Source organism: Sciurus carolinensis, unplaced genomic scaffold (genome assembly GCF_902686445.1).
Source record: "Sciurus carolinensis unplaced genomic scaffold, mSciCar1.2, whole genome shotgun sequence".
NCBI lineage: Eukaryota > Metazoa > Chordata > Mammalia > Rodentia > Sciuridae > Sciurus > Sciurus carolinensis.
This window is the reverse complement of record NW_025920119.1, coordinates 721,648-735,026: the sequence shown is the minus strand read 5'-3', so window position 1 is coordinate 735,026 and position 13,379 is coordinate 721,648. Positions and strand designations below refer to the sequence as shown.

General features: G+C 40.0%; 1 pseudogene; it reads right to left on the bottom strand.

Moving 5' to 3' along the window:
* Window positions 1-9,776: 9,776 nt before the first annotated feature.
* LOC124973658 (ubiquitin carboxyl-terminal hydrolase 38-like) lies at window positions 9,777-13,372 on the bottom strand (annotated as a pseudogene).
* Between the last annotated feature and the right edge of the window lie 7 nt (window positions 13,373-13,379).

Here is a 13,379-nt window from a genome sequence, read left to right as displayed (position 1 = left end):
CTAGACCAAGCGACCCACCGCGCTTCTCCTCTTCCTCCGGGCAACCCCCCGGTGTTCTGGAGCGGTCGTTCTGAGTCCAAACAGCTCGCCACGCAGCTCCTCCTCAGGCAGCTGCCCGGAGCCCCAGTGGTTGCTCCGAGTCCAAGCACTGTGCTGAGCCGCCTCCTCTACGATGATCCCAGTTGTCCGTGTTTAACACTCCCTCAGTTAGACTTTAACCAACCAGCATTGTTCTGTCTTTGATATTGCCCTTGGTCTCTCACAGTGAATATAACCTTCCCCTGCTCCACCACTAGCATCGAGGCTAACTTGGTTCTGTGATGCACCTTTGAACCTCAGCTCATAGACTGGAGACCTCTGCTCCTCTGCCTTCCTATACCACAGGGAAAAAGCCATTCTCTGACAGATGATGGCACTGCCCTCTAGGAGAGGCTCTGAGTTCAAACTTTTATGAAAATGCTTTGGAATTCCCAAAATCTCAAATAGATCTCTATGTTCAGGTCTGTTAGGAACCTCCTGATATATATTTTTTTCCTCTTAAGGTTCAGCAAAAAATGCTTTCAAAAGCACATGAATGAATAGAACAAGTCAGCATGATGCAGTTTCTACAAGAAATCAATAGCTACTAAAAATATCTGTATGAAATACCCTGAATGAAGCACCTGTAGTTTCAGAAGTCTTCAGCTAACTCACCATGTTTTGGCTATAAAGTCTCACGGGGATAGTTCCAAAAATGGAAAAGACATCTTTCTTTCACATGATGGCTTTGTTTAAATCATGTTGAAACTGACATTTAGGTCTTCTTCTCTCAGATGGGTTTACACTAAGGTTTGCATAACACTGCATTTATCTAACCATTGAGAAGAGAAACAAAAGCAAAACTTAGGAAACAAGATGGCTGAGAAAATGGCCACACTGTGTGCCATCAGGGATGGGGACACACAAGGAGAAAAAGAGAGAAAACTATGGTAAATACTCATGGACTTAGGGAGAGACATAGGTTCAGGCTGGTTCCTCTCCTGGTTTTCACTGTAAGAAGTGGTCCACCCGAATAATGATAGATTTACTGGATCTTTGGTTCCACTAATAATTCCTTCCATTCTCCTAATTCATTCCCTCTTTAAATCTCTACAATGGCTACTTCAAAACCTGTCTACTCTCATGAAATAATCTCATCAGATACCCATCCCCTTAACATATGCATCTTCCACTCCCCTGAGAAAATGGAAGCCCTTAAACAGGAAGGCCCTCCCCTGCAGGCTGGCTGGCTACCAGCCTCCAGCCCTACCCACTTCTTCCTATTCCATTATAATGCAGGACTCTCCTTCCCTAACATTCATTCCTCCACCAACCTAGATGCCCTTCAACAGATGAATGGATAAAGAGAATGTGGTGCATATACACAATGGAATATTACTCAGTCATAAAAAAGAATGAAATTATGTCACCTCCACCTGTCCTCCAGGTCATCTTTCCTTTCGTGATGAGATATACTTCATCAGGCATCCTTAAATCTCTTCCTCTCTTGACTTCTTCCTGCCGACATGCAGGAAACATGCTCAGGTCTCACACATATTGGATAAATAAATTACCTCTTCAGTCCTCCCTCTCTTCACAAACTTCTTTAAAAGGCCATCTACACTCTGTTTTATTTTTGCCTTCCATTCACCCATCGCACTGAAATCTGCTTTCTATACACTACTTACTAATTCTCCTGATGCTCAGGACTGCCCTGGAAATGACTCTCTTCTCATCCTACACATTCTTCTTGAAGGACCTCAGGCAATCTCACTTCTTCAGTTAACCCCATCTACTGATGGTCCCGGGACTACACATTGCTCAGGCACTGCTCCCTTCTAGACTCCAGACCTGTTTTCCAGTTTCATCCTAGACACAGAATTGCCACTCCCACACATCTGGAATCAAATTCATGACTTCCTCTCAGCCCTGCTCCCTTTCCCCATGTAACTGGCTCTTTTGCCACTCTTGGCACCATGCACACCTTTATTACCCAGGCAATAAAATGGGGTTATCTTTGTCTCCTTTCTTCTTGCCTCCTTATCTTCATTGTCATGTACCATCACCAAGTCTTGTTAATCCAGCTCCCTAGTTTACATGAAAACTATCCAAGTAACACCAAGTAATACCTCAACCAGCATCTTCCACAGAATTCCAAAAAAAAAAAAAACACTTCACAACTCTGTGAGAAAATTTAAGAATATGGGATTCATAAAGATCTAGAAGGTGGTACAATAAGAAATTCCAAAGGAGGTTTTTTAGTCTAAAAGCAAATAATGACAGACAGAAATATGGATGAACCTTTTCCCCCCAAAATAAAGAGCATCAAATGTTTTAAGTGTCTAGTTGAATAGACAAGACTATTTCCCTGTGAAAGTAGACCCTGTTATCCAAGTACCCCAGTGGATGCCTGAGGTCATGGGTCATATCAAGCCCTATAAGTACTGCTACCATGGAAAGCAAAACTTCAGGTAAGGGAGTTCCTGTGCTACCTCACAGCCTCACAGCTCTGGGGCCTCCCCTGTTATAGTGTCCATATTTATTTCTCAGGATCTTACTTGATCCACTTGTAAAATGAAAAAAAATAGTAGAGTCTACTTCTTAGGATATTTTGAAGATTAAATGGCAATGGCATAGAGAGAGTGCCCAATAAATACTTTCTATTCTTATTGATGATCAAGAGTTAACTTGAAATTATCCATTGATTTTTAAATTCTTCTTACCTGAATTATAATATTCTGAGTGATGACTCTAGAACTAAAATATAATTCCTGGTTTTTCATAATCTACCTTGAGTTAATATCATACAAGTTCACATAAAATACATAAACTTTGCAGTTATGAGGTCTTTCTATTCCTTTTGCCCCACCCTTTTATGCTCTTATTGTCATACATGTTAAATGTATATGCATTATAAAATTAGCAAGATGATATTATAATCTTGATTTAAAGAGCCACAAATCCTTGTTACACATTACAAATATACATGTGCAATCAATCACAATGGAATTGCCGGGTCAAAGATTTGGTACCTTTTATATTTTGGTAGATATTGGAAAATTATCATTCAATGAGTTGGTCAACTCTTATCTATGAAAACATATGAGAGTACATAGAATCTGCAATGTGAATTTACTATTTTGACTTACAAGTGTTTGGAATTTTTTGTAGTATGTTCAAATGTACTGATATTTTCCCTTTTTATTTCCCTTACTGTTTTAAGCAGAGAAAGTTTTTTCCCATTGTTAAAAAATAAATAAATACCCACATATCTTTCCTTATAATATGTTTGTGGTTCATTTTTCACATTGATCTCTTTAATTCACATTGGTGCATTTAGTGTAAGTTAAATGTAAGTCAAGCGATTGTGTTGCAATCAGTTTTCTCAATTATATACTTAGAAAAAATCATTCCTTCCCCCGGGCTTGAAAATCTGCTTTATTATACAAGAGTGATAATTGGTACAAACTCCAAATGCTAGTCATTCAAAATGGGGATCTGGTTCCATGGGTCTCCTATAAGAGTAGGGACAATCAACAAGAGGAAACAAAGTTCCACTTTATTATACCTGAGCAAGTACTCTACATTCCACCTCCAAAATGCAGGACTCTTCTGGTGAGCTTCCCTGAGGCATGCGGCTTAGCTGAAGAGCTAAACAAGGCCCCACCTTCTGCCCTTCATCTAAAATGGCCAAAATGCACATGGAGTCTATTTACCCCACCGACCAAGGAAAGGCTACCCTGAGCCTGCTCTTTGCCAACAAGCCCTGCTCCCTGAGTTCATTGGTACAGGAAGTGGAGGCAGGATGCCAGCTTTTAAGATACAATAACCTCATTCTCTAAGTTACTGTCACACTGAAAATTCTGCAAGTTATGATTGCAGATTGGTTGTCAATTGTCTCCCCTTCCTCAATGATAGGCAAGCACCTCAGAATATTAAAATCCCCAGTGCATTGGTGGCAATGTCCAGCAGGACACAGGGACCAGAGGAGATGGTGGAAGTAATATCTGCTCCTAGCAGGAAACAGAAGGAAAAGGCATGTCCAGAAGGCACTATGACACAGGGGAAGGTTTGACAAAGGTGTCTGAACTGACACAGACCATACTTGCTGGCAAGTGATTGCTGAGCCATGGAGTGGGGTAGAATCCAGTCAGGCAGGGGTGCAATCCAGATCCAGTGATAGTCAAGGAATGTGCAACTATACCCAGAAGATGTCACCATCAAGCCCTCCACAACTTCTCCAAAACTCTTGGGTTCACACAGAAATGTATGGGAGATGGGAATTTTATGAGGCTGTCCTGTGTACAGAGTTGGGTGTTAAAGTCATCAAGGTCTGCCTTAAAACTGTTTGTGAACCAGTTAACCACCAGAAAAGCTCTGATTTATGTATGTTTAACACTGCATTTCATATGTGACCACAAAGCCTTTGTTTTTCAAAATATGAATAAATGTCCTGTGGAAAAATCTTCCAAGGTATGATAGATAGTTTGAGAAATTCTGCTGCAGAGCTTGACCCCTCAACTATGACATTTCTGGCTTGAATTACTTGTGTTTGCATGCTGGAGCTCCAGTCTAAGTGCTTGCCCAGGGGACTATGGGGGGCACCACACACATGGCTATGCCTGATCCCTGCCCCACTGTCACCCGGCCCCTGAATGGCACTTCAGTGGGGTCTAACTTCAGGACATCTTATTTCCCAGGAGGTTCCTAGGAGTCACACAACAGGCACACTGCACACCCAGGCAAGATTCAGTTCTAGAGTAAAACTGGGGTCTCGTCACAATTCCAGCATGGGTGAGGGAAAGGGTTTCTGTTGGAAGGATGGGCCAGCTGCAAATTAATTGCTAAGAAATTTATTTAATAGAAAAACCGCAGGAGACAATTATCTTTTGAATCAGGGGGTGTGATGGATTCAGCTATGCTGAGATCTGGCTCTAACTAAGATGGAAGAGTCTACCTTCCCTTTATTTATAGCTGTAAAGGTAAAAGGAGGACCAGGAGGAGCTTCTTCTGTGAGGAACAGGATAGGGTGGAGTTAAGCAAGCCATGCTGCTCCAGCAGGTCATCCCAGCAGGGCCTGCAAATTCCAGTGGTGCAAATTCCAGAAACCACATATTCCAGGTGATCCAGAACAATCTCTCAGTAATTACCGGTTCCTGGGAGCCAGATTTCTGGGTCTGACAGCTCACCAAGCCTGGTTTAATTTGCTGGCCATGGATGACCCCCCACAGTAAACCCTGCATAGGTCCAAACTAGGCACCCTGTGATGATCATGAGAACTGTGTGACCAACTTTGTGATTCCAAGTTATGGTCCCCTTTTTAATGTGACTTTCCATTTTCCCTTTTCCTGACATTGCCTCCCTGTTTGCTTAGTCTATCACTGTTTTGTGGCATGGCTTTCTTTGTTGGTTTGTTTTGTTTTGTTCGAAACTCTGCCAAAACCTTTGTAGATCAGGTGACTAGGGATCCAGGACTAAAAGACTTTGTTTAGTCTATTTATTGAATTAATTCATGTTTTTGTTCATTCATTCCTTTATACCATAAAATAGATTCAGTCCCTTCTCACCTATTGAGAACTTTGTCAATGAAACTGATATTTAAATACCCACCTCTCCTATAGGTGTTGAGCAGTGATTTAAAAGGGCAAGCAAATTACTGAAGAAATGTATAAAACATTATTGAGGGCTTAATATGCCATCCCTCTCAGGAAGGCAAGCATGAAAAATATTTCTAAGAAAAACATTAATAGATAGAAGGCAATTTGTGAAAGAGATTCTGGAGACCAAAACCATCTTATAACTCCTGGGATATGATCTTCATTCAGTAGTTTCCTTAACCTCCTTTTAAAGGCTAATATAAAAGCCAAATCACATGAACATGTTCAACTTCTTTGTTAAACAGAATATTTTCTACATTCTTTTCTCTAATGCAGAAAACAAATTATATCATACAGCTTGTGATTAACACCTATGCCCACTGATGGGAAATGAGAAAAAATAACAGCTTTGCCAAATTAGAGGAGTGTATGTGTGCACAGAAATTCACAAATTACAGTGATTATTCTGAACATCTGATTCCAGAGAGAATCACTTCCAAGTAATAGGAACAGTTAAAGATTGAGTCTTGTGAGCTCCAGAACACACATGCAACCTGCCTGGACCCCATCTCCATTCCCACCACCGTTTTCCCATGCCTGGGAGCATTTGCCAAACAGCATAAGAATCTCAGAACAGGGCTTCTTCCTTGTTGAAGGTGGAATTCATTCTCTAAGAAAATCCAGAGTGAATTTTCCATCGGAAATTATATGAATTTTCCAACATAAATCACATCACCCCCCCCACTTAAAACTCTCAGTGGCTTCCTTCTGCATATGACAAATATACAGATTCATTACCATCACTGAAAAAGTCTCTTAAGAGATAGGTCCAGTTACTCCTCTGACCACATTCCATAATACTGTTTTCACTCTGTCTGATGTGCTCCTCAAACTAAATAACAATCTCATGGATTTGTCAAAACTTGCAGGAATGTACATTAAAGAGGATACACTTTCCTGTGTGTAAATTATATTTTAATTTTTTAAGTAAAATTGTCACTATGTGGACTAAGAAGTGACTGGAATTTTTAGTTTATAAAACATTTTCAAAATAATAATGAAAATCTTAAACTCTAAGGGCAACAACTACTATTTGTAACTCCATATTCGTAGAACTCTGGTTTCATTCGTGGTGACAATACATCCAGCTGAGAAACCCCACTGTTCATCCTTGGAGCTGGAGGTTGCCAATTAGATGTGACCAACAAACGTCAGACAGGAGCTCCCAGAAATTTTTGTCCTTTTGTGTTTCCCTCTTCCAGACACTTGGAATCAGACAGTATAGCAGAAACTCCAGAAATCACTTGGGGATCTGAAAGAAAGAGATTGAGAAACACTAAATCCTCAACCTTGGCATTTTGAGTTACAGAAACAAATGCAAGGTCCACATCTGGGCCTCTTTTAAAAGATTGAATCCTAACATGTTTAAGACACTGGAATAAAGGTGTCTCTCAGTCAGACAATTCTCAACTAATGTAAATACCTGGGTATACAGCTAGCCAGATATATATGGAACAATGTGGAGAAAATTATAGAGTTAAGAAATATAAGAAGACATAAGTGAATTAAGAGAGAGTCCAAAATTAGAAATGAAAACACTTGATACTTTGATCATTGAAGTTACACACCAGTGCAACTCCAAAATGCCAATAAGCTTTTTCATAGAACTTAACCAAAAACTTAAAGTCACATGAATTATGAGCCCCAAAGGGCCAACTATTCAAGCCACAATGGTATAATTCTATGTCAGCCTCCCACGTCACACCTGGAACCCTAGTGACTCGGGAGGCTGAGGCAGAAGGATCACAAATTTAGGCCAGCCTGGGTAACTTAGTGAGACCCTGTCTCAAAATAAAAAATAGAAAGGGCTGGGGTGTGGCTCGGTGGTAGAGCATCCCTGGGTTCAATTCCCAGTACCAAAAAAAAAAAAAGCAAACTAAAAGAATTTTGGTGTTGGAACTTGGCTACACAGATATCAGATCTGAATAAAGAAAACTATAGTAATGAATTGATTGACAGGCAAATATATCATTAAACTAGAGTGGAGTATCTAGAAACTAAATGCTGTTCAGCATAATGGAGGCATTACATTCTGCTGTGAGAAGGAGTTATCTTTGTGGATTAGATTCTCTTCACACCATAAGCCAACACAAATTGCAGATTTATTAGAGATATAAATGTAAAGAAAAATCTTTAAAATTTCTATAGGAAAATATCTTTATGTTCTTTGGGTAGAAAATTATGTCTTAGTTGAATCATAAAAATGCAGCTATAAAGGAAAAGTTTAATAAAGATAACCACATAAAAACTAAATTGAATTGGCATAATTGCAGTCACCAGAACAATGTGAAAATATTTTCAACCTCTGCGAGTACTCAGTGATGGTCAGTTATTTATTTAGAACAGTATGAACCCATGGATATTTTGTTTTATGGATTATAATCCATTACCATCATTATTATTTCGTTGCTCAAATTGTCCCAGATGTTGCCAGTGAGAGCCCCTTCAAGCTGGCTTTATGACTTTCATGTTGGTGGGCACTTCCTTTCTTGCTGGCATCTGGTTTCTCTCCTTGCAGAAATGACATTTAGAAATCTTTGTGTTAGGTGTATCAGTGACAATTTTTAACAAGAAAAGGAGCAACCTAGCTATCCTTCAGTTGAATACAAAACAGTACACAAAGGGCATGAACTGGATCTTCTAGCATCAACCAAGGTTAATCTCATACTATGAAATTAAGTTTAAAAAGTCACAGAATAACATATCCAGTATATTATCACTCATTCAAATAAGGCCCCAAAACAGTGGTACACATTGTCTATGGATACACATGTATGTGATGACAATGGCCTCTGATAACCACCAGCTTGCTTGGCACTCACAGTCAGTTCTGTTGACCTTCACAGGTCTTCAGCATAAGACAAGGTCATTCCATGACCACAGTGGACCAAAACAAAACATGGTGGACTCAACCACTTCATCATTATATCTGAATATAAACAAAGATGTGAACATTTTCCAAACCCCAAAAATGACCAAATTCCTTCTCTCCTGGCTAATATGAGTGACTTATTCCTTTTTTTTTTTAATGTTATCAATGTTTAGTGTTTTGAGGATTAAATAACAAATCAAAAAAGATTTTTTAGTTAACTAAGTTCACTTCCTTTGAATTTTTCTAAGAGTTAAAAATTTACTATTATACTTACTGATTTAGAACCATGAGATTTTGCTTCTGGAAAAATCTAATACCTTTCAAAAAGTTACAATTTTAATGTTAGCACAAAAATTACTTCCTGACATTTCATTTTAAAAAAACGTTTCTGCAACCAAAGATTCCTATTTTTGAATTACAGTATTGCAAGGCACATACATAACTCACCTCCTTCAAAATACACAGATGATATACTCCCTGAAATAGAAGTTTAAAATTCTTGAACAATTAGAAATACTACAAAGTTAGTAATTTTTAGGTAAAACATTGCTTCTACAGGATCATGCACCTTTCTTAAAATCAATTCAGCACATATGTATAAATAATCCTCTTTTAAAACATCTGTACTTGAAATGCAGATACAGTGATACTGAAGACACACTAAAAAGAAACCTGAAAAATACTATAGCTTGATAAATTTTGTTATTGCCTTCATTAGAGACAGGATCATCTCTAGTATTTTCAAAGACTTGAATTTAATAACTGGGTAACTACACCAAAAAAAGGATTTTCTTTAAAACAATATTTCTTCCTTCTAGACTCAATTCTTGTATAAAGAATGCTAAGTGAATTACATATTTCTTTTGTTCAGTAGAACTGAAGATAGACCACTTAAATGCTTCTACCAAAATTAGTGCAGCTTAATTAGGGACCAGGTACATTGTTTCCTCTGAACATTTTTGGTCAAGCATGACTAACCATAATGCAAATGGAATCTCAAGAGGTAGATTTTTCCCATGATGCATTTTGTTAATAAATGTATTGTCAACAAAATAAAAACAAGCACTGGGTGTGTTTTCTTAAAGTACAAAGTTCTAATGAAAAGAAAAATAAAAGATACATATGATATTTGTTAGAGTCTGACATTTTAACAGTCATGGTATTAGCTATTTTGTGATCAAGTGATTTTTGGACACTCTCGGGGTCAAAATATGAGTCTGCCAACTGTGTTAAATCCTCCTCCACCCCCTCCGCCAGTTGGTCCACAGCTTCCTGGTGGGTCACTGTCATCAAATCCATTGGGCCGAAATGAACAGGAAGCAGATGTGGCTTGTAGTGCCCGGGCTCAAGCATTCAACTCTTGTTCCTGTAAATATAGTTTATTGTCCTTTGTTATAGCATCCATAAGTTCCTTTTGTAGAGGTGGGTCTCCATTTACCCAGAGTCCACTGGTTGGATTATTATCACTTAAACCATTAGTGGTATTCTGTTTCTTATACAAAAGCACATATGTGGTATCTTTTGGAAACCTACTTGTAATTTTCTGGACTGACTGAAATGAAGTGAATGTCACTCTGCTGTCATTAAATAAAAACAATTCTTTTGACATTTCCTTACTTTCCAAATCCTGTTCAATAATTGCACTGGGACTATCTCTGCATAGTAAATGACTCAGGGAGGGTGCTAATGTGAGAGTTTCAGGCTGGTGGCACATCTGGTATGAAGACTCTGCACCTGTGATGTTTCTGGCATAAGAATAATAATGTCCACTTTCAGAGGATATACCATAGTGAACCACAACAGAACTTAATAGGTAAGGCACCAATTTTGGACAGAAAGCTTCTTCAGTTCCAGAAGGCTTTAATTTTTTAGCTAGGTTCTCACCAATATCAGTGAAACCAACATCTACAGACCAACTTTCTGATGATGAAGAGAAAGTAGTAGTTCTTTTAACTGGCAACTCCAAAACCAGTGGCAGTGACACAAGGTACATCTTTATTGATAAGACTCTTGGGAGATTCATTAGGGACAGAAGTGTTTTCAGTATAGTGAAACCCATCAGGAGATCTGCCTATTGTTCTTTCATTCATAACTAAATCACAGACAAAGGCAGTTGTTGCTGTGTCGGGGTCTTAAGCCCCCTTGCTCTTCTCAACCAGCGACAAGGGAAGGGGACACTCCCCAACAAGGTCAGACTGGGATAGGTAGGGCCGGCTGACTGCCCGCTCCCAGCCCTCCAGGCAGAGAACAATCAGATGCTTCAGGGAGACCAGTCACAGCAGGAACTCATTTATTGAGGAAATCACACAACTTTTATGTAGGGTGGGGGCTAGGCGGGAATGCATGGGAGGTTCATGCAGGTCAGAGTCCCATAGGACTATATGGCAAGCACGAGCTGATCATGTTCACGGAACTGTTGTTAACCAATTCCTGACGGTGGTCCGATTTATCGTCATGAACCTTTGAAACCACCTTTGAGCCTTGATCTTGCTCACTCGCCAGGGAGCCAGCCTGAGTTAGTTAATGTGTCATTAGTCCCAACATTGCTGGATTATAGACTACTGGTTCTTCTGAAGGACCAGATAAACTGACTTGCATTAGACCACCATCTTGTGTACTGGATAATGATGGTGGATCTTGGAAAGACAAGTCTTCCATAGCACGGAAGGACAAAAGGCCAGTGAAAGATCTTCACTTTTTGTGAGGTACTCCTGCAGTTCAAGCAACATATGTGAGTCCATAGTTTTCCTCCATTTTTTCTATTAAAGTTTTCTCACTGTCACTTGTGCAAGAGGTCTCTGTCAGTATAGTTGCCATACTGGCTACTTCCTATAAAGAAGTTTTACTGCACCCCAGACTTTCAGAAGACTTGTGTGAGGATTGAACTTTCAAGATCTTTTCTTCTTCATGGAGCCTGTCAAGCAGAAACCTGAGGTATTTGGAACAGTCTTGTTGTGATCTGGGAGTAAACCATGGAGGTCTGGAAGCCTCAAACAATATCCGAGGTGCATATGTTTCCCTCTTTAAATAGCAGAACCAAAAATACAAGGAAATGTTTCTTACAGCATGAACAAAAGTGCCTGAAATCTGTGTATGAGCCAAAATGGCAAAAACATGCTGTGATTTTTTCATTAATGAATTGCACCCATTTAGATTTAATGATAATACTTGTCTCCTGAAACCTGTAGCCATAAACAATGCTTGTATAACACTGTCCATATAACATGTATTTCCTAGGTTAATAAGGCCAGTTTTCTCAGTTTCAGATTTTCCAGAAAGTCTAGACAAGCAAGATGCCAAAGAATTGGATTGAGATGTCCAGGCACTTTAATTGAGAATCAACTTAATCTTCTTACCAGGCTTAGGAAAATCTTTCATTGCCTCCAGAATAGGTTCATAGAGATCTGGAAATCCAGAATGATGATACATCATACAGTGTATCAATTCTATTAACTGCACTAAGAAGGTTGTACTGGAAAGCAGGCCATCATTTTTCAAAGAGTGGACCAAATTAACTACATGAGGAACAATCTAAAAATTATTGACTGGGATTCTGCACTTCTTTTTAATCTCCTTTGAATTTTGTTATGGTGTTAAGTATCCTTAAGATCTTAACATTGTAGGTACACTGATGAGTTAACAGTCGTATAAAACTGAGTATCAGATCTTGGAGGAAGCAGGAACCACACAAAGCCACTGCTTTCCTATGATGCTGTAGGAAGGTCAATGGACAGGTTCCTGAAGTAACATTTTGGTCATTCCTTACCTGCAATAACAAATGGAATGTCTCTGGAGAATGCTGAAAACTAAGCAGCATGTGAGAAAGAACTGCAAGAGCACCAGGTCTTACATGAGGAAACCAAAGTCGATTAAAAACCAGTTCTATTTTCAGCAAAGTAACATCTATCAAAATAGTAAACTTTTGAACAGCTGCTAGTCCTTTCAGCAGTGCAATTACCCATGTATCCACATGCAGAGCCAATGGCCAGGACAGCCAGTCAATCATTCTGCAAAGAGCTTGGGTCATACTTGCATCTTTTACATTGGGATCTTTGGTAAGGCTCCTGATGAGAACTGTAATCATCTGAAGAGGAATATGCTGCACGAGGCTTGCCAATACTATAGAAGGTTCAAATGATGCATCTGTGGAAGAGATGCTTGCAAAAACTTCTTGCAGAGAAGGTAGCAGTGTGGAGGGTTCGGCCTTCCAGATGTTCTGCAGCAAGTTACTCACTTTAGTTACCTGGGAGACATACTCCTGTAGCTGCTTCTCCTGGGTGGACACACACTGAAAGTGGCCTATCGTTGGAACCAGCTGTTGACAGAATGTGATGGACCATTTCCCTTTGGGGATGCACTGCACGAATTCCTTCAGAAGGTCACTCAGTAGGGCACAAAGTTGGGGTTCTGGCCTCTCACAAATCATCCGTAACACCTCTACCTGCAGCAGGCTGAAGAGGTCCAGCATCAATGGGCAGCTCATGATCAGCTTCAGGTCGTTGTGAATGTAATCCAGGCTGGCTACATCTTTCCTGTCCAGCAAGTGGTAGCCCTGCTGAAGGAGGCCCAACACGAAGGTCTTGTTGAAGAAGGACTCGAACTCAGGTCGGTGGTAGCGTGCATAGGCCTCCAGCACCTGGTGACCCACTTGTCGCTGGAAACGGTCCTGACCCTCCAGGATGAGCCAGGTCGTCAGGTCAAACATGGCCTCACACTGCGCCTGGTCCAGCCAGTGCTCCGCCAATTCCACCACCTTCCGGACAATCACCTGCTTTAGGGGCAGTGGGTGCGAAGAACTCACCAGGCCCTCCAGGATCTTGTCCATTGTCGCC